Source organism: Peromyscus californicus, unplaced genomic scaffold, assembly GCF_007827085.1.
Source record: "Peromyscus californicus insignis strain IS unplaced genomic scaffold, ASM782708v3 Scaffold_7__1_contigs__length_154581171, whole genome shotgun sequence".
In the NCBI taxonomy this organism is placed as follows: domain Eukaryota; kingdom Metazoa; phylum Chordata; class Mammalia; order Rodentia; family Cricetidae; genus Peromyscus; species Peromyscus californicus.
Genome location: NW_026294595.1, coordinates 47281364 through 47301121, shown reverse-complemented (window position 1 = coordinate 47301121; position 19758 = coordinate 47281364). Strand labels below are relative to the sequence as shown.

Genomic DNA, 19758 nt, shown 5'->3' with positions numbered 1-19758 from the left:
ATTGCCTATATTAGCAATATGTTTGAAATTCGAATGTAGTTTTACACCTTCTGTAGTTTTATAGTGTGTGTAGTATGTGTTGCATGCGGTGTGTGGGGTGCATATGATGTGTGTATATGTGGGGAAGGGGTGGTGTGTGTGTGTGTGTGTGTGTGTGTGTGTGTGTGTGTGTGTGTGTGTGTACCAAGCACAATTTTGCTTTATAAAGTGCAGTATTTTAAAGAAATTAATAGAAAAAAATATTTAAGTGATCTTTTATTCTAGCCCACATATCTTCCATTTTCTGTGCCCTTGACCCTCACTGTGGATTTCAGTGGCCATTTGTCATCATTTCCCTTTGGCCTGAAGGATAATCTTCAGCATTTCTTGCAAGGCAGATCAAGTAACAAAATTTTTCAGGCCTTGCTTATTTGAGACTGAGATTATCTTTCTCTTACTCATTGATTAAAGGGTAGCTTTGCTAGGTATAAAATTCTTGGTGGTCAAATACTTTCAACACTTTGATCATATCATCATACTGCCTTCTGACTTTGAATTTTCATAAGAAAACTTACCCATTAATTATATTGGTGTTCCCCTGTATGTGACCAAGTGTTTTCTCTTGTCAATGTCAAGATATCCTCTAGTTTTGTATTAATATGGTGGTTTGAATAAGAATATCTGTAAGGATTCTGTCCTTAATTACATCATCAGCCTGCGATGGTGTCCCAACCTAGAAAGTGGGTGGGCCCTCTGTGCGTCCCTCTCTTTCCTTTCTGCTCCTTCCTTCTGTCTGTCTTCTCTTCCTCTCTCTCCCCGCTTCCCTTCTCTCTCTCTCTCTCTCTCTCTCTCTCTCTCTCTCTCTCTCTCTCTCCCTCTCTCCCTCCCTCCCTTTCTCTCCCCCCTCAATAAAGCTCTAAAAAGGTAACCATGGCTTGTGACTCTCTTCCAGCACTCTCCTCCATCATGGCCACCACAACGCCGCCATTTAACCAACATTGGTGCTGTGACTCGGATACACCACCAAACACCAAGGACCTGCTGTGACCACTGCCACCTGCTGCCTCCTCCCCCATCCAGCAAGACCGCGTGAGACCATGAGTGCACGCGTATCCCTTGCCACCTCCGCTGGACGCCCACACAGCTACCACTACTGATACCGCCATGATTCTTCACAGTGAGTCTGCAGTTCTCGAGGCTGTAGTCTGAGCTATATTCTTTGCAACGGATACCCCGGAGGTTGTCCTTGGGCTGTACTGGCAACGGCAGTCACATTTTTGCTCCTGACGAGGAAGTAAATGGTGTCTAGGGTTCAACAGTGGACCAACTGCAGTATAGTCACAGCCCTCACGATCCCTTGATGAAGAGGACTTGTGACTTGAGCTGATTTGTAGATCTCTCTCCACTCTCAGGGACACCCGAGATTGTAGTCTGATCCCAGTTTGTTATTTTAATTTTTTATTTTTCTCTCGGCTACAGCCATGAGACAAAGGGGCAGATACGATACATTTACCACCTACATTGGCGGACATGGGCGGGCACCGGTAAATCTGGCCGCATAACAGCGTCGCGGGAACTTCTGCCAGCGAACAGGCAAATAAGAGTTACTTTATCTCCAAGCTTTCTGCTAAAGCTCTAAACCTTTCTCCCTTCCCACTTCTGCGTCTGCCATGTGCAACCTTTTCTGTCTGACTTCCACCGGCAGTGGGCGGGCTCAAATGGGCGGGCTTGGGTGGTTTCTACGACTTGCCCTAACTCACCTTAACTCCACCCACTCATTCTCACGTGCATACAGACAGGGCCTTGATCTTTGCCTTGTCCCTAATTCCAAAAAAAATAAGTTCTCATGCAGCACAAGCTTTTCTCTTCCCAGTTCCCTGTTCTAACTCACTGTTCAGCCAATGATACAGGACCACCACAGGACCACCACAGAACCGGAGTCCAGAAATCATCAACATCTTGTCAAACAGAAAGTTCCCAGCCACAGCCAAGAGGGATACATGTCTCCAGAGCAAACGGATGACAGACAGCATTCCACAACACCTGTCTACCTCAGAAGACTCCCCCAAGAGCCAACCAAGTCCAGTTGTCAGCTGGAAGCAGTTTTTGAGAGGAACGATGACGCCCCTATTCCCATCTACCTGCTTTTTTATAATAAGTGAAAGTCTGGGATGTAAGGATTCTATCCTTAATTACATCATCAGCCTGTGACAGCGTCCCAGCCTAAAAAGCGGGTGGGCCCTCTGTGTGTCCTTCTCTTTCCTTTCCGCTCCTTCCTTCCGTCTGTCTTCTTCTCTCCCTCTCTCCCTCCCCACTTCCCTTTCCTCTCTCTCTCCCTCCCTCTCCCTCCCTCTCTCTCTCTCTCTCTCTCTCTCTCTCCCTCTCCCTCTCCCTCTCCCTCTCCCTCTCCCTCTCCCTCTCCCTCTCCCTCTCCCTCTCCCTCTCCCTCTCCCTCTCCCTCTCTCTCTCTCTCTCTCTCTCTCTCTCTCTCTCTCTCTCTCTTTCTCTCTCTCCCTCCTTCTCTCCCTCTCTCCCTCTCCCCCGCCTCAATAAAGCTCTAAAAAGGTAACCATGGCTCGTGACTCTCTTCCAGGACTCTCCTCCGTTGGCATGGCCACCATGGGCGTCGGCCAGCCACGAGCAGCACGCCGTTTAACCAACAATATCCCCCCCATAGGCTCATAGATTTGAATGCTTGGTCACCAGAGAGTGGCACTATTAGGAGGTGTGGCCCTGTTGGAGGAAGCATGTCATTGGAGGTGGGCTTTGAGATTTCAAAATGCTCAGGCCAGGCTCAATGTCTCTCTCTTCCTGCTGCCTGTCTATCTGGATGTAGAACTCTCTGGTAGCTACCTCTCTAGCACCATGTCTGCCTGCATGCCACCATGCATTTCATCTATATTAGATGATAATGGACTAAACCTCTGAAACTATAAGCCAACTAGTGTTTTCCATTTAGCATTTTTCTTTATAAGAGTTGCCATGGTCATGGTGTCTTTTCACACCAGTGGAACGCTGACTAAAACACTTTTATTTTTATTGAGCTTTTGTTTGTATAGATTACTGTTTTAACCAAATTTGGGTTGTTTTAACCCATTATTCTCATATAAATACATATCAATATATTGATATGTATTTATATGTTTCCCCTCCTTCTGAAACACCATTCACATGTACATTAGAAGGTATGACAGTGTTTAATGTTTTGTGACGCTGTTCTTTTTTTTTTTTTCAGTCTTGTTCCTGTGTTCTTCAGATCCATTTCCACAGACCTAACTGCCGAGCTCTCTGTGAGTTTTCTTTCTAATTTCAGTTACTGAACTTGTCACGGTCACTGATGGCAGGATGGTGTGTGTACAGCACAGTGAAAACACATACAGCTCTGGAGATGAGCTTTATAGATTAAGCTTGTGCACTACCATTCACTGGTGTGAGAACCCACACACCTTACCTGACTTCTCTCTGTCTCACATTTCTCATCTAGAAAACGAGACGATTAATAATGTTTGAGATCAGGACGGTTTGAGAGTTAGTTGAGATAATACCCTAACTATTCAATACAAAGTTTGTTGTAATGTAAGGCTTTAGTAACACTTGGCTATATTATAACTGTTGATAGAGGACTCTGGTGATTGTAAGCAAGTATACTCTAGAATGAGTTTTGACTCCAAACTTGAACCCAGGGATGAGAAATGAACCCCATACATAGTTGACCCTTTCAGCATTTCTCTCAAGTTTCAATATGTTTGCTTCATCAGTGTATTTGTGTCTATCGATTGTTTCTCTAAATGATGCTCTGTTACAGCAGTAGTGTCATTAGATAAGAGCCTTGACACGTGATATTTTTATCCTCCTGCTGTAATCTTAATCAAAAATACCACCGCAATTACTCATATGTTAGAGGCTTAGTCCCCAGCCTGTGTGGGGAGGTGGTGGAAACTTTAGGAGGTGGGAGTCTAAGGAGGCCTTCCAGTTACGGGTGATATGTCCTTAGCGGGGACAGTGAGACCTGAGACCCCAGCCTCTTCTGTTCTCTCTCTCTCTCTCTCTCTCTCTCTCTCTCTCTCTCTCTCTCTCTCTCACCTTCTGACCAAGAAATAAGGAATTTGATCTACCATGTGTTCCCACTACCATGTGACACCGTTGGACCAAAGCTGTGGGACCCATCAGACATGAACTGAAGACTGAAACTCCAAGCCAATGGAAAACTTTTCTTCTAATAATGTGGTTTGTGTTAAGTACTTGGTAAAGTGACAGGAAGTTGGCTAATGCAGCTCTTCTCCAGAAGACATGGAGCCTGAGTCTCAACACCTACAGGCACAAGTTGTCATTAAGCCCCAACCCACAGCAACAATTCAACTGCCACACTCTGCCTATTGAACGATAAGCATTTCCTCTGCTCTTAAGCAGTGCTGCTCTGTCTTGAAGCCCACTAGTCTGGACCTTTTATCCATGGCCCTAACCTATTCGAACTCAGGCTTGTATAAGCACCTTGCAATGATAGAATTTTGTCTGAAAGCACTTATTCCATGGGTCAAGACCAATAACAACCCCCCCCCCCCCGTCTCCTCTACCCCTCCACCCCCGGCCACCAGCACCTCTGATTTAGTTCTTCCCAGTCCTGGCTCTCTGCCTATGAGCTAATACCTGTAACATCCCCATCGCTGTGAGCCATCTCTTCATGTGTTAACCAATGTCAAAGTGTCTAGGACTAGAATATATAGTCAAATCAGTATGTATCAGTAGAGGGTTCCAGCAAGCAGTGTTCTGATAATTGCTAGTTAACTGTTAAGACTAAAACAAACCCTGGTGAACCCAGCAGAGAGGAGTTTTCAGTCCCATTTAATCAATCTACAGAAAGTCTAAGCAAAGATGAAGATAAACTGTCCAGTCTCCAAAATGAATGCAACTCAAAAGTTTCCCAGTGACAATAAACTACACTTTTTCCTTTACAAAGCATGATCACAAATGTGTTTGGTTCTATCCTCAAAATGACCAGGTGATCTATTAATAGGCAAGGTGATAATGATGACTCTCATTTCAGAGATGAGGGAGCAAGGCTAAAGGACACCCAGTGCCACTTAGCTATCAAGTAAGGAGCTTTGCTTGCAAACGAGTTTTCTTTACTTTTACTTCACTGAGTTTTTCAGAAAATTCCATGATTAGTCATCCCACAAGAAATTCAATGGCCAAACAACTTAAGAAGTGGTGAAGACTTTTATCATGGTCAAGAGCAGAGAAACCTGGTTCCTTTTGTTTCTTACAGTGTTCCCCACACTTGTCTGATCACCTTTTATCCAATAACTGTTAATGTACCATAGAATTTTGAGTAGCATTGCCATATACCACTCCATTTCCCAAGAAGCCCAGAGAATGCCAACTGAATAAAGATGTTGCTTCTTGGAGGAACCATTTTCTCTTAGGAGTCTCTAGCCTCTCACTAAATATTGCGTCCTGTCTGTAAAGAGAGAGGGTCTCTGGTGAGGATGGCCAGTAGACTATTGGGACAAATAAAAATGCATGGACATACTCACCATAAAATGTGGACCCTTCCTGACACAGTTCTGACTCAGTGTTTTCAAAGCACAGTTTACAGCACATCTACATCCAAACCATCCAGGAGGTGTGGAGAACATAAACATTCCCAGACTAGGGCTAAATCTAAGGTCAGGGACAGAGGATCTGCATTTTAACAAGCTCACTAAGTGATTCTGACACAACTCTCACTTGAGAAGCACAACTTAAGGTAGCCAACAACAGATGTGAGATACTTTTCCAATGAAATCCAAGTCATAAACTGAAATGAAAATGGCCCAAGATGCATCCAACAGGGGACTATTTGGTTCCTTGGTAAATAACCACTTCTCAATGAGACCAGCCTTCCTGGGGAAGGCTATTCCATGGTCTATCAGATCTCTTCATTAGGAAACTTCCCTGCTCTTCCATCTAAGTAGCTTTTCTTAATTTGATCCTATTACTCCCATGCTTTATACAAAGTTGAGTACAGCAGTTAGACTCAATAAGCAAAAATGCTATCTATATAAATGCCACTCAAGGCTCATGTTTCTATCTAATTACCCTCAAATGGCCCCATCTCTCTACAAAGCAAAGTCAAGCCAGGTCTCCAAGGCCAGCTATTTCAAATATCAAATCTTGATTTGGACAAGGACTTCCATCTTCAGAGTCAAGAAAGAATCCACTAGTTCTCTCAAACATATGGCATTCTCACAGCTCTTCGACTACATTCCAAACTTCAGGACTCAGAGGGCTGTTCAAGATGGAGGCACTTAAGGCAATTAGAATGTGACCATAACTAGAATCCAATGCTGTGATTTCCTGGATTGGGGGGAAAGACCATGGACAAGGTCACACCAGTGTTATGACAATCAAATAAAACAAGGCAAGACAATGGGAGAGGTGTGGGGTGCCCGTGAGAGAGTTTCTGATGACTATTAGGAGTTTTAGAAATTGCAAGAAGCTGTCAACTTGGGTGGCCAACATCCTTAATAGGTCATTAAAAACACAAATACAATCTTTTTAAGATTTCCTTCCCAGGAGTGGGTGGGTAGACAAGATGACAACCTCAGATTTCAAAAAGGAATGTTCTTTGAATATTCAGAATGTAGTTAGGGAAGACTGTTTTTTGAGAACAACTCTTTGGAAGAATAAATGATCCATTCAGAGATCACTTGAAGAATTCCAGTTGATTTTCCAAGTTTCCAACTACCTTGGACAGAGTTCAATGGATTGTCATGCTTAAAATAATAAAAATATTTGGCACTTAAGTCACATACATTATGAGTATGCATATGATTATATGCTTGAGTATTTGCATATGCATATCTGGCTGAAATTCTGAAGATCATAACGTTGAAGGAATAATGAATGTGGAATGGTGTGCTGGTTAGGGTTTTTTTGGGGGGTAGTAGTTGGTTTTTCAAGACAGGGTTTCTCTGTGTAACCCCGGCTATCCTCGCTCTGTAGACCAGGCTGGCCTTGAACTCACAGAGATCCACCTATCTGGGATTAAAGGTGAGAACCACCACCGCCTGGCTAGTTTTAATTGTCAATTTGACACAACCTAGAAACGCAAGGGAAGAATTGTAAAGGATTTGCTTAGATCATATAGGTTTATGAGCATGTCTGGGAGAGATTATCTTGATTGTTAATTGATGTAGGAGAACAGGGCCATTGTGGGAGGCACCATTCTCTGGTTTGGGGCCCTGGATCAGATGGATCATATATGAGTAGAACAGGCTAGCTGGGTCTTGAGCAAGCGGGCAGCCTGGGTGCCTTCGTTTTTCTCTGCTCTTGACCGTGGGTGTGATGTGACTAGCTGCTTGAGTTCCCGCCTGGACTTCCATGAAATGATAGCCTGTGACCTGGAACTGTAAGCCAAATAAACCCCTTTCTCTCCGCGTTGCTCTTTGTCAGGAACTTTATCATCCCAGGAACAGAAGCGAAGCTAGGACCCTTGCCAAATCCTTTCCCCTATGACTACACTGACCATCAATAGCAACCCTGTCCATCAGAACCTAAGTCAGCTTTGGAATCAGTCTGAATGAGTTCAGGCACCTGTCATTTAGAGGGAACCCTTGCATTGATCTACTTAGCTCCTGAGAGATAAAGATGTAAACTTCCACCTTTGTGTCTGGAGCAGGGTTCAGTCACAGAGAAGCCATGGCTGGGAGAGCCTGGGCATGTCAGCTCTGAAGTCAGTTCCCAGATCCACTGCATGTTTCTGACCCCTCTAAGCCTTGGCTCCGTCAAATAGTAATAATGATGCATTCACTATAGAAGTCCAATGAGTGTTAAAACAAGACTCAGGTAAAACATTAAACACAAGGTCAGCCATGAGGGAAGTGTTTCACAAGGGGTGGTAAGAACAACCGTTCCCATTGTTGAAAACTAAATCAAGAGACTCTTTCCCTTCATTACATCTCCAGGTTTTTCCTGACATTGTGTAAAAAAAAAATGTGTGAGGAATCAGTCTGCAAAATAAGCGGGTTCCCAGGAATTACAGGTTAAATACTGCTTCTTATTCCGGAGGCTTCAGTCTTCAGAAGCAAAAGAAAAGGCGAATTGCATGCTATTTTGGGAGAACAAAACAGTAACAGAATAAGACAGCAAGAACTGTCAGATGCAAGTGAGCCGAAGTAAAAGTTGACAGTCCCCAAAGTAGGAGTAAGGGTCTTAATGACCTAACACTAATGAGGCCCTGCAGAGAATTGCTGGTGCCATATAAAGTGAGTCTGTGTGGATGGGACGCTGCCATGAAGCACCCAATGGGGACAAAGTTGAGTGATGCTGAGTCACACAATGTCAGCAGCATTAACGTGTCTTTTATTGGCATCTGATTCCAGGGTGTCAGCCCCAGCATCAGCGGCGGATGCCTTTCTTGTCAACTCATTCTAGGACGCCTGTGGTGGAGCTCTGTCCTCGGGCTTATTGTGGCCATTACCATCTTAGTCAGAGCAGTTTAACGACCCACAGGAGACAGTCACAGACGGGACCTGTTGGTAGTCCCTCAGAAAGAAGATGGGGGGATCATCTGATTCTCACCTGAGATTCCAGCCACGCCCCCCCCCACCACCACCCAGCCTGCCTTCTACTCTATGTATTTCCATCCCATTGGCATTAGGAGGCACCAGGAATTATGGGAGGAGAAATATTAGCTTAAGGGGGTATTCTACCTATGAAGTTTTGGGGACCCACCACCCTTGGCTGAGGTAGGATGTTTAAGCTATAGCTATTTGGGCAGTCAACCACGCTCCTGTAAGTAAACCCAATAAACACAAGTGACATTTGGGAATCCTTTCTTGGATCTGACCTGGAGTGAATAGATGTTTGTTCACATCGCTTCCAAAAAGCTAATGCGACAAGTCCCCATCTGTGAGAACTCTCCCAAATCTTAGTTCCCTGTTAGGACCCATCACACCTCCTAGCCATCTCTAGATGGTTAGCTTCAAATGCATAGTTCCTTACTTGGATGCTCATGAGCTCCCTAATACTTAATTGAGTTGCCTGTAGCAGGAGAGAAAATTCTGTGCCGGGAGCGGACGGGGGTGTGGTTTTGTAAGGGCTCTCCTTTCCTACCCATGGTTCACTGTCTCCAATAAGTTAGAGATCTAATGAGGTGATAGAACAGCACACGGAAGGGAATGCAGAGGGAATGCCTAGAGTCCAGCCGGAAAGACGGCCCCTGGCTTGGCTGCAAAGGGGTTCTAAAACAGGGGTCCGGGTGAAGAGGGAAAGGCACACACATCCCAAGAGGAATGCATCTTGAACATTTCCCACAGATGTTGGCTCAGCTGGGACTTCCTGACAGATGCTGGTTGAATGCACACAGGAGTTAATGAAACTGAGTCTATTTAACCCCCATCCAGGCAAATAGGAAGGTCAGGCGCCGCTCAAGGTTATGGAGGACTTCTGGGGAGAGGTGCTTGGCAGAATGTGGTCACCCTGCAGGATTCGAAGCTGCACACTAAATAAGGACAGCCAAAGACAAACACCAGGAGGAGAGTGGCCAGCAGCCTGCTGTTTTTCTGGAACTGGGGGAAGGGAGCACACCCCCCACCCCTTACTCAGTAGGTTTCCGGTTGCCTAAACCCCAACCAGACCCTTGTTCTCTTTCCTGGGCCAATAATGAATGGCAGTAATTACCCATGTGGGCTCTGTGTGAGTCACGAGGCAGTTCTGGCTCCCTCTCCTTGCAATTTTGAGCCGTGTGTGTGTGTGTGTGTGTGTGTGTGTGTGTGTGTGTGTGTGTGTGTTATCCACAGCTATTGAAGTGTGGAAAATGGATCACAATTACATTCTGGCTGTCTTTTGAAGACTTGATAGACAGCTGGGGGAAAAAAATCTGCCTGCAGCTGCCAGGATGAGAGGGTAGCCAAGGGGTGGGCATGGAGAGAGGAAAGAAAAGAGGTCCTGGGGGGAAATCATCAAAATGGCTTCAGTGTCATCCCCAAGGAATACTTTTAAAAGACCAGAGCTGCTGACATTAAAACGGAATCTGGGGTCCAGGCAGCTCCGTATAGGAGCTTTTTTTATGGACATTCGGGGTGCAAAGACATGGTCTGTGGCTCCCACAGCAGACAGCTCATACTTGGAGAGAGGCTGGCCCCGAGAACAGGTGCAGCTGCAGCTTCCAGTCAAAGGACTCAGCTGCAGTTTCTTCCTCTCTCATACGCAATCATGTTTCCAGGCTAAAACTAGCACATTTCTCAATGCATTTAGGGGAGAGGATCTTGAGATCCTCCCACCCCCTTCCTGACTGATGACGGAAGTCCTCTTGTGTACTTACTGAGCACTATGTGAGCACTCCTAGGTCATACACAGGATCAAGACATCCCATGTCATCCATTCACATGTATGGGGAGTCCAGACCTTTATTTTAGAGGAAGCCAGACAATTCTAAACTAAATACAGTGTGCTGTGATGTCTTATCCGCTCATTCCTGTTTGAAATGGCTCATCAAAGCAAGAAGAAGAAAGCAAAATAGGAACCAAAGATGCTGAAGTTCATTAAGAGATTCAATTTTAATTTATAAAATATTCTGGAATATCTTGCTTCCTATCACCAGAAGCCTCTACAAATTTGAAAAGCAGGAATACCAATTACTAGCCATAGGGGAGGGGAAGTAGTCACATGTTTATTACTCTTATCTAATACAGATACCTGCTTGTGTGCTGAAACACACAACATTTGCAGGTATGTAAGAGGAAAATCCTCACACTACATAAATCACTCAAGATGTGTGGGTACAACCAGAACTCAAACAAGGTCAGAATACCCCCCAAACTGCAGATAGGTGTGGTCTCCCTAGCAAACAGGGGACAATCGTGTAAACAGACCTCAAGTCTCTCAGGAAATGGGCTAACACGGGCTTCTGCCTACTGGCAGAAACAGTCAGATAAGTCCCTCTTATCCTTGGCTCATTGAGAAATTAACATTTCTACTTTCTCAAACAGTTCCAATCAAGGTTTGCTGAAGTGGCACTTGCCTGTCGATTTAGAGCAAGTTTATAGCTTAAATCACAATTTCAATACTTTCTTACTAATCACTAATCAGCAATACCTCCTTCATCAATGGGGTTGAGACCTTTTCCTAGGCTTAAGACAGTGTTTACTCACATTTGGCCAGGGATTTGTTTGCTCAGTAATATGTTAAACATATAGAGTAAGACCTGACTGAAAGCCGGGGCCTGTACTAAATACCTGGAGTCCCACCTTTGTACTCTGAGTGCTCGCCAACAAAGAAACAAACCATCTAGGGGGTCCCACCTGGGCAAGACCAAGAAGGACATCCATCACATATTATCTTCCTACCACTGTTCCGTGGTACCTGTGTTAGAATTCTTACTGCTGTGTGAGAAACACTCACCAGAAACAAGTTCAAGGAAGGAAGGTTTATTTCAGTCCACGACGTCAAAGAATTCCATCCACAGTCGCTCGAGTCCATGCGTGTGGCAGAAGATGGTAGCAAGAGCATAAAGAACAGGCTGGTCACTTCATGGTAGAGAAGAAGCAGAGTTCACACTGCCTCCTGTGACATACATCCTCCAGCAGCACCCCACCTCCCAAGGCACCACAGCTCAGGATCAAACATTTAAGACATGAGTACAGGATCAGGGGGTATTTAATAAGCAAAGCATGAGGCTGTATCAGAGCAGCTTGAGGGATTCGTGGGAAACACAGCAAACCTGAACACTGCAGTCGCTTTAAACCTTTGTGACTAGGATAAAACAAAGAAATGTGTATCTTAGGACACTTGGTTGGGGCACAGAGAAGAATGTGTGTAAAGGAATAAGACAGTATTGGTTACAAAGAAAAACCTTCCAACTGCCAAAGCAGTACTGGAAAATAAGGACAAAGACTCCCACTTCCTGATTCTAAACTTGTTAGAAAACAATAGCAATGAAGCTGCCACAGAGACAGACATATAGATCAGTGAACGGAACTGAGTCGAAAAACGATCCCGCTTATCTAGGTCTGACTGATTTCCAACAAGAGTGCCAAGACAATTCAATTGAGAAAGAACAGTCTCTTCAAGTGGTGCTGGGAAAACCGAGTGCGCACGCACGCCAAGGATAAAGAGACACTCATTTCCTGCACCATATATAAAATTAATTCAAAACTGATCAGCACCTTAAGTATAAGAGCCAAACCCCAGAAAACTCTTAGAAAAATGGGGTGTAAGGATAAATCTGAATGGACCAAAACTACAAACAATATAAGAAAAAATAATTAGACATCACCAAAAGTGAAGGGTTTTTTGTTTTTTTTTTTTAATCCAGAAGGATGCTATGAAGAAAATAACAAGACAACCCCACAGCATGGGATAATCATTAAACTATTCATAAATCATATCTCTGATAAAGGGTTAGTGTCCTGAATATCTTATAGTTCAACAGAAAGCAAGCGTTTAAAATGAACGAAGGAGGCTGGACGTGATGGTTCCTGACTATGATGTAAACACCAGGGAAGCAGAGGTGCACAGGCCTGCAATTAGAGGCCAGCTTGATACACATGACAAGTCCACAGTGCTGTATAATGAGACTGTCTAAGAGAAAATTCAACACCACTAGTTATTAAAGAAACGCACATCGAAACCACAGTGAGGGACCACCTCCAACCGTAGCGTGGTGGAAATTTTTCTTAAAAATGGAAAACAGCAAGTACTGTAGAGGAATTGAAACTTCTGTAGAGTGCTGGTGGGCATGTGAGGTGGTACAGCAACAGTGAAAGCCGGTTTGGTGACTCCTCAAAAGCTACCCACAATTCTCCAGTAGTTTCACTCCTCCTAGGTTTGCGATCAAAAGAGTGAAAGCTGCTCCTAATGAATACATATACTCACGTGTTCTCATCAGCACTCGTCACAACAGTCAAAAGATGGGGTGGCGGATTGGGTAGAAAATGTCCCTCCTGGGCTCGTGGATTTGAACACTTGGTTCCCATCGATGGCACCGTTTGGGGAGGTTACAGAATCGTGAGGAGGTAGAACCTTGCTGGAGGAAGTATGTCACTATGGGAGGGCTTTGAGGTTGTATAGCTTTACCCACTTCCTGTTGTCTGTTTATCTATCTATCTATCTATCTATCTATCTATCTATCTATCTATCTATCATCTATCTACATATCATCTATCCTCTATTTTTCTATCATTTTTTCTATCATCTCTTTTTCTATCTATCTATATATCAATCTATGTATCTGTCATCTAATCATCTATCTGTCTGTCTGTCTGTCTGTCTATCTCTACCTCTCTCCTTCCTGAATGCAGATGAAAACTTAATTAGCCAGCTTGCTGCTCCTGTTACCATGCTTTCTCTACCTGTTATCATGTCTTCTCTGCCATGATGGACTCGATCCCTCTAGAATCATAAGCCCAAACAAGTTGCTTTAGGTCATGGCATTTTATCACAGCAGCAGAAAAATAATGAGAACAGATGGAAACATTCTGAATCAATGGATGAATTGATTTTACAATTCATAAATATGGGGAATATTTTTCAGTCATAAATGATTAAGCTACTGCTATGATATGGCTGTACCTCAAAAACGTGGTAAGTGAAGGAAGCCAGAAACAAACAACCATGTATCACATATTTCCACTTACAGGAATTAAATGGAAATCTCCAGAGTGGGTGCATTCATGGGGACAGAGTGCAGACTGGAGTGGGAGGTCTGGGGAGTGGTGAGAAATGGGAGCAACTTCTCAACCGGCAGAAGGTTCCTTTTAAGGTGACTAGAAAGAAATATTTTGGAACTAGATGGAAACAACAGCTGCACAACACTGAATGTACTGAATGCCACGGACTTACTCATTTTAAAGGGGCTTCTTTTGTTTTCTAAATAGCATATCAAAATGCATGATAGCTGCAAATTAAAAGAAAAAAGATGTCTTTAGAAAATATAGCCGGGCGGTGGTGGCGCACACCTTTAATCCCAGCACTCGGGAGGCAGAGCCAGGCGGATCTCTGTGAGTTCGAGGCCAGCCTGGACTACCAAGTGAGTTCCAGGAAAGGCGCAAAGCTACACAGAGAAACCCTGTCTCGAAAAAACCAAAAAAAAAAAAAAAAAAAAAAGAAAATATATTCATTCCATAACAGGAAATGGTCAAGAGGAGAGTTAATACAATGGATCAGGTACTGTTATGAGGATGTGTGCCATGGTGGTTTGAATACACATGGCCCCATAGTCTTGTATATTTGAATGCTTAGGCACCAGAGAGTGACAATATTTGAAAGGATTAGGAGGTGTGGCCTTGTAGGAGGAACTGTGTCACTGGGCATGGGCTTTGAGGTTTCAAAAGCCCATGCTAAGCACAGTTTCTCTCTCTCTCTCTCTCTCTCTCTCTCTCTCTCTCTCTCTCTCTCTCTCTGTCTCTCTCTCTCTGTCTCTCTCTCTGTCTCTCTGTCTCTCTCTCTCTCTCTCTCTCTCTCTCTCTCTCTCTCTCTCTCTCTCTCCAGATCAGGATATAGCTCTTAACTATTCTTCCAGCACCATACCTGTTGCCGTGCTTCCTGCCATGATGATAATGGACTAACCCTCTGAAACTAGCCCCAATTAAATGTTTTCCTTTATAAGAGTTGCTGTGGTCATGGTGTCTCTTCACAGCAATAGAACACTGACTAAGACAGATGGTGAGATGGCATCTGCATGCCAGCATATGGGCCAATAACCAGCCTCATGAAGGACCAGCTCTTCACATAAGGCACGTAGGGTTCTTGTCAGAGGAACCCACCCTTACTACATCGACTGTGTGCCCCTTCTAGAGGACTGCTTGGCTTTGGGTTGTCTCTTTCTCCAAAGCTGGAGAACAGAGAAGTGGGAGAGTCCAACCAGGAAAGTCTTAGGAAAGTGTGGTGGTCTGAATGAGAATGCTCCCCAGAGACTCATATGTTTGAATGCCTGGTGTCCAGTTGGTGGAACTGTTTGGGAAGGATTGGGAGGTGTGATCTTGTTGGAGGTGTGTCACTGGGGGGGGGGGAGTCTTGACCCATGCCATTCCCTCTCTGCCTTCTGCTTGTGGATCAAGATGTGAGTTCTCAGCTGTTCCTGCCACTATGACTTTGCTCCACCATCATGGACTCTAGCCCTCTGAAACTGCAACCCCAATTCAATGCTTTCTTTTATAAGCTGCCTTGATCATGGTATTTTGTCACAGCAATAGAAAAATAGCAGACAGAAGATGAGAAGGGACCTTTACTACAGTATAAAATGAAGATGTTGTTTCTATCAGATGAAGAAATAAAAGCAGTCCCGAGAGAAAAATGAGAAGTTAAATCTTCATGAGCATGAAACCAGCCCTCAGACTTTAAAGCACGTTCACTCACCTACTTTCCAAGTGTAGTCGCAGTTGAAGATACCACCTAGGGTCAAGGAAAGGGTTAATACCGCCCTTCTACAAAGTCCAGCATGTTCCAGAAACGATGATGTTCATACATGAATAAATACAGTCCTTGGTGGGAAACGCTGCAATCTAAGCTTCCAAGTGCAGGGAGCCAGGGGTGAAGGAGGGGTGCTTTTGTGCAGAGAAAGGGGAAAGAGGGCAGTTGTCACACTCTCAGCAACATGGCTGCAGAAATAATCACAGGAGCCCGTGGTGTCTTCAATTTGTGCTCTAGGGTATGTGTGTGCGCGCGCACATGTGTGCGTGCCAAAAAGGCTTCCAAAGGGCACTCACTGCCTACAGCAATTACAACCTCTGCTTGCAAGTTGCTAGCACTGGGTGTTTGCATTTGCTCAGAAGGTTGGGGTAAGTTATTATAGCAGTGTGATCTGAGAAAATGGAGTTCAATAGAGCAAATAAGACTGGGGATAGGAGGTCTGGACCTTCAGGCCGTTGGCCCGGTTATGCACTTAATACATAGGGATCGTGTCTTCCCTGTGAGTTAGAGCAGGCTAGACATGGGCCATGCAGAAAAGAATGATTTTCTCCTCACAGCTGAAATCAATCATTCCTTCCATGCACGGATGACAGGAAGGATTTGCCTTTGGGAGGGTGGGAGAGCCCGGTCTGAAATGCAATTCCCCAATTTAACAGGGTCACATATATGACCCATGAACTGCAGATTCTCTGTCACACTATAACTGTGAGAAAAGCAATGCTGGAAACACCTTTGTCTCACTGAATAGAGCATCTCGATTTTCTTAATTCAAAGCACTGTTCACTCCTTCAGGGAACCCAGTCTATGGTGAAAGTACATAAGACATTTTAAGTCAATGGTCAAAAAGAAAACAGAGCATATTACGATCAAACTAAAATGAGAGGCCTGATGAATTTTAAAATGGAAGAAAGATTGTATTTGGGGTAAACATGAAAAAAAAGGTAAAAGAAATATTTTCTTCATTTCAGTTTGCAAGAGAACACACAAGGTATTTGAAAATAATGTTAATTAAAAAAAAACAGTTTTCTACAAGCATATTGGAACATACAAAATGTCCACGTGCACACAGTCAGTACCAACCATGCACTAACAGAAGATCTCAAGCCCCTCTCACACAAATGGACTTGCATCTGTTTCTCCCCCAAATGGCCATCTGTCCATGTTGTCAGTTTGTACCCACACGTGGAATGGCAGACAGGCTAACTCAGGGCCAGAATGACAGAAGTCATCCTGTCTCATAGGGAAATTAACACCCCAACTTTGGGCTCAGTCATCTGAACTACACTCCACAAAGACATTTTGAAAACCACAAGTCAAATTAATAGCCACTCAACAGCTACTGCCTGGAAACCAATCACTTTCAAGAGCTGGGCTGTCTGAATGCAAATCTCCCCACATCCATACCTGTACACACTCTCAGAAGTGGTGCATACACGTTTATGGAGTCCAGAAAAGAGTGAGCACCGTTGCTCTAACTAAGCTCTGTCTGCTATGGAGCGTGCTCAAAATAGTTACTGCACACTGTCTCATGTAAATGATTTGACACTCTTCCAACTGAGAGCTGGGTCTCCACTCACCCCTGGAATCTGGCTGAGTCTGCCACTGTTTTGACCAATAGGATCTTGCCATAGTATGTAGAGAACGGCAGCCTCTACTTCCTGTCTCTTGAAATGTCTATCCTTGGGTTTGTTGAGTCCAGTTCTCCTGCTAGAGAGACCATGTTTATCGAGAGGGGTCCCGTTCACTTAGACTTCTAGCCATTTGAACCAGGGCACCAAACATGTGGTGAAGCAGCCAGTTACAGCAGATGGCACAGAGTGACCCCAGGTCATATCAGGTAAGATAACAGAATTATCCAGCTGAGCTGTGCCTAAGTTCCCGACCCCCAAATCATGAATGTAAATCAATGAAATGCAAAATCCTTATGGTTCTAATTCAGCCTGGTTCTGACTGAAGTTGTCACGCAGCAATTGGCATATGGAACCAAATTTATAAGCACTTCAGACTAGGGCCAGTTCAGTGACAGACACAGGGAAAAGACTCCTGAGAAGTCATTAACAGCAGACAGAGAAAATTCTGCATCATTTCCTCTTTATTATCCAAGACTTGGTACTGTTTAGGAATAGGAGAGGACACGAGAGGCCTGAGGATTGTACCAGGAGTAGATCATTTTCCATTGCGCTCCTGAAGGAGCCACACTGTGATTGTCACTGCGTATCCTAAAACCAACAGCCTCTCGGGCAATGACTAGGGGAAAACCAGCAGAGAAAGTTTGCTCTTATGTCTGCCTGTTTGAAGTGAGATTTCACACTCCCAGGTAAGAACATGCAATATGGAGACAATGTAATAAAAAGTGCAGGATCAGACTCCTGTCTACCTGAGATTTCAGTGTGCGTGGTGGATGTTTAAGTTACTAGGCAAGGAGCTGGAGAGACAATTTACTAGCTAAGAGCACTGACTGCTAGACCTGGGTTTCATTTACGGCAGCTACGTGGTAGCCCACAACTGTCTATAGCCCCCCTTCTAGAGGATCCAAAGCCCTCTTCTGGCCTCCAGGAACACTGATGTGATGCACAGACATTCACACAGGCAAACACTCATACCCATAAAAATAAGTAAATCTAAAAAAAGAAAAGAAAAGAAAAGAAAAACACAATTCAGCAATGAGAAGTCACAGTTCCTACCCACCTTAGAGGCAAAGCGATAAGCACTGTAATAAAAGCACCAATTAGGCAAGGGGCAAATGAGTTACATTTATAAACGACTTTCTACATACCTTAATATATATTAGCATGTGCATAAGAAAGGCATAAATGTACATGATCACACAAATTCATACATACGCAAGAACTGAAGAAGGAAACATTGACCAAACTGTAATTAGAGGCTTCATCTAACAGAGAAATTAACAGTATTCTGGACTGAGCCATCTCTTCCAACCAAGGATCTATCACAGTTGTCCCAGAATAGAAAAACCAATCAAAGCATGAAACGGGATAAAAGGATTAGTGATGAGTGAGCACCGTCTTCTCTTTGCAGCTGCATCATAACATCAAAGCCACCTGCACCCTTGCCTCATGAGCACAACCTCCATGTTTCAGCTTTCTTCTGGTAGATGCTCAAGGTCTGAAGGATCAGCTCATGCGTGCAAACTCCCAGGGCACTCTGGGGCAGCGGTTCGCGTGGTATCATAGAACAAACGAGAATGAACTTCACAGTTCATGAAGTCTTCTTACTAACAAGCATATGGTACAGCCCTTCCAGGAGCCTGGGGGCAGCAAGCTAAGGCGTGTTTACTCGGGTAAGGTACGTCTTTCTCAGACCCTTCAGAACTCTGGGTTGCAGTTAAGGCCACTATCGCTGTCATCAATGCTTATTTAGCTTGCACAGTGCCAGCCTCAGCTAAGGCATTCCAGCCATGCAGGAGACACTGTGAACTGTTTCTATTTTCAAACTTTTGGTAATCATATTGAGTAACTATTGATAGATTTAGATGTGACTCTAAGAGCAAGTACTCTGCATGTAAGACTTAAAGAAATACATGAGTACATGCAAGACATGAGTCTTAGTCATGGAACTTCTCCTTCTGTTGTCCTTAAGCACTGTGCCCATTTATTTTTTTTAAATCAGAGGTCACGTGGACCCCATTCCCTATGGCAGTCTTTTGGCTTTGAAAGCTACCGAGGGACATATTCAGCTTGGAGAGACTTGCTGGTGCCTGCCCCAGCACTCGAGTCTTGCTTGAGGGCTTTGGAAAAGTCTCCAAACCCCACAAACACCAATCTATCTAGAACCTCCCAGGAAGGCTCTCATTTGCCTCCCGCTGCTGGCTCTAATTACCTAACCAGTGCCTGAGAGGGAAATTCCAGCCTCCTGCCTCCGCTTTGCTCTGCGGCAGCTCTATGATGCCTGTGTCTCAGGGGCTTGCTCATCTTGCATGGACCCTATGAACAAAAAGGCCCTTGTTTTGGGGCCAGTGTGTCCCCACTCCCCCTCTCCAAGTGACTGCACACCATACACTCAGGAAACTATTACTCATAATAACTATCATTTGCTATTGCACATTTACTATTGAAGATTAGTCATTAAAGGGCCTGTTGTCTGGCTTCAACTGATGGATGCTGGCATTCTGACTAAGGCATTCTCCTTAAAGGATTCTGTCTCTTCCCACTTCCAGCCATTTGAAACATAAATTGAGTGGAGCAGGAGACTTGAAATGCAGAGAAATTTCTTTAGAGCACATTCCCACCTTCTTTGGTTCCCAGAAATGGCTAACATCACAGCAATTCGTAACCATTAATAATTTGTAATTTATGGCTAGAACTGTCTTCCTAATTTCAGATAAATCATTTGTTGTAAAAAGAAAATTAAAAAAAAAAAAACACC

General features: G+C 44.2%; 1 protein-coding gene and 1 long non-coding RNA gene across 18 annotated transcripts in view; one reads left to right on the top strand and one right to left on the bottom strand.

Moving 5' to 3' along the window:
• The window catches only part of Myo3b (myosin IIIB), a 352122-nt gene that overhangs the window by 262938 nt on the left and 69426 nt on the right, over positions 1-19758 (bottom strand). The gene's annotated exons all lie outside the window — the stretch shown is intronic.
• LOC128100655 (uncharacterized) overlaps positions 1-19758 on the top strand; it is an 87855-nt gene that overhangs the window by 40725 nt on the left and 27372 nt on the right. For 6 of the 17 annotated variants that reach the window (XR_008214871.1, XR_008214877.1, XR_008214862.1 and 3 more), the window contains 4 exons: positions 932-1156; positions 1459-2738; positions 3215-3269; positions 4075-6774. This is a non-coding gene — a long non-coding RNA (uncharacterized LOC128100655). Of the gene's footprint in view, positions 1-931; positions 1157-1458; positions 2739-3214; positions 3270-4074; positions 6775-8342; positions 8809-18411; positions 18679-19758 lie in introns of those variants that run through there. The other 11 variants (XR_008214870.1, XR_008214869.1, XR_008214872.1 and 8 more) reach the window with 9 other exon arrangements.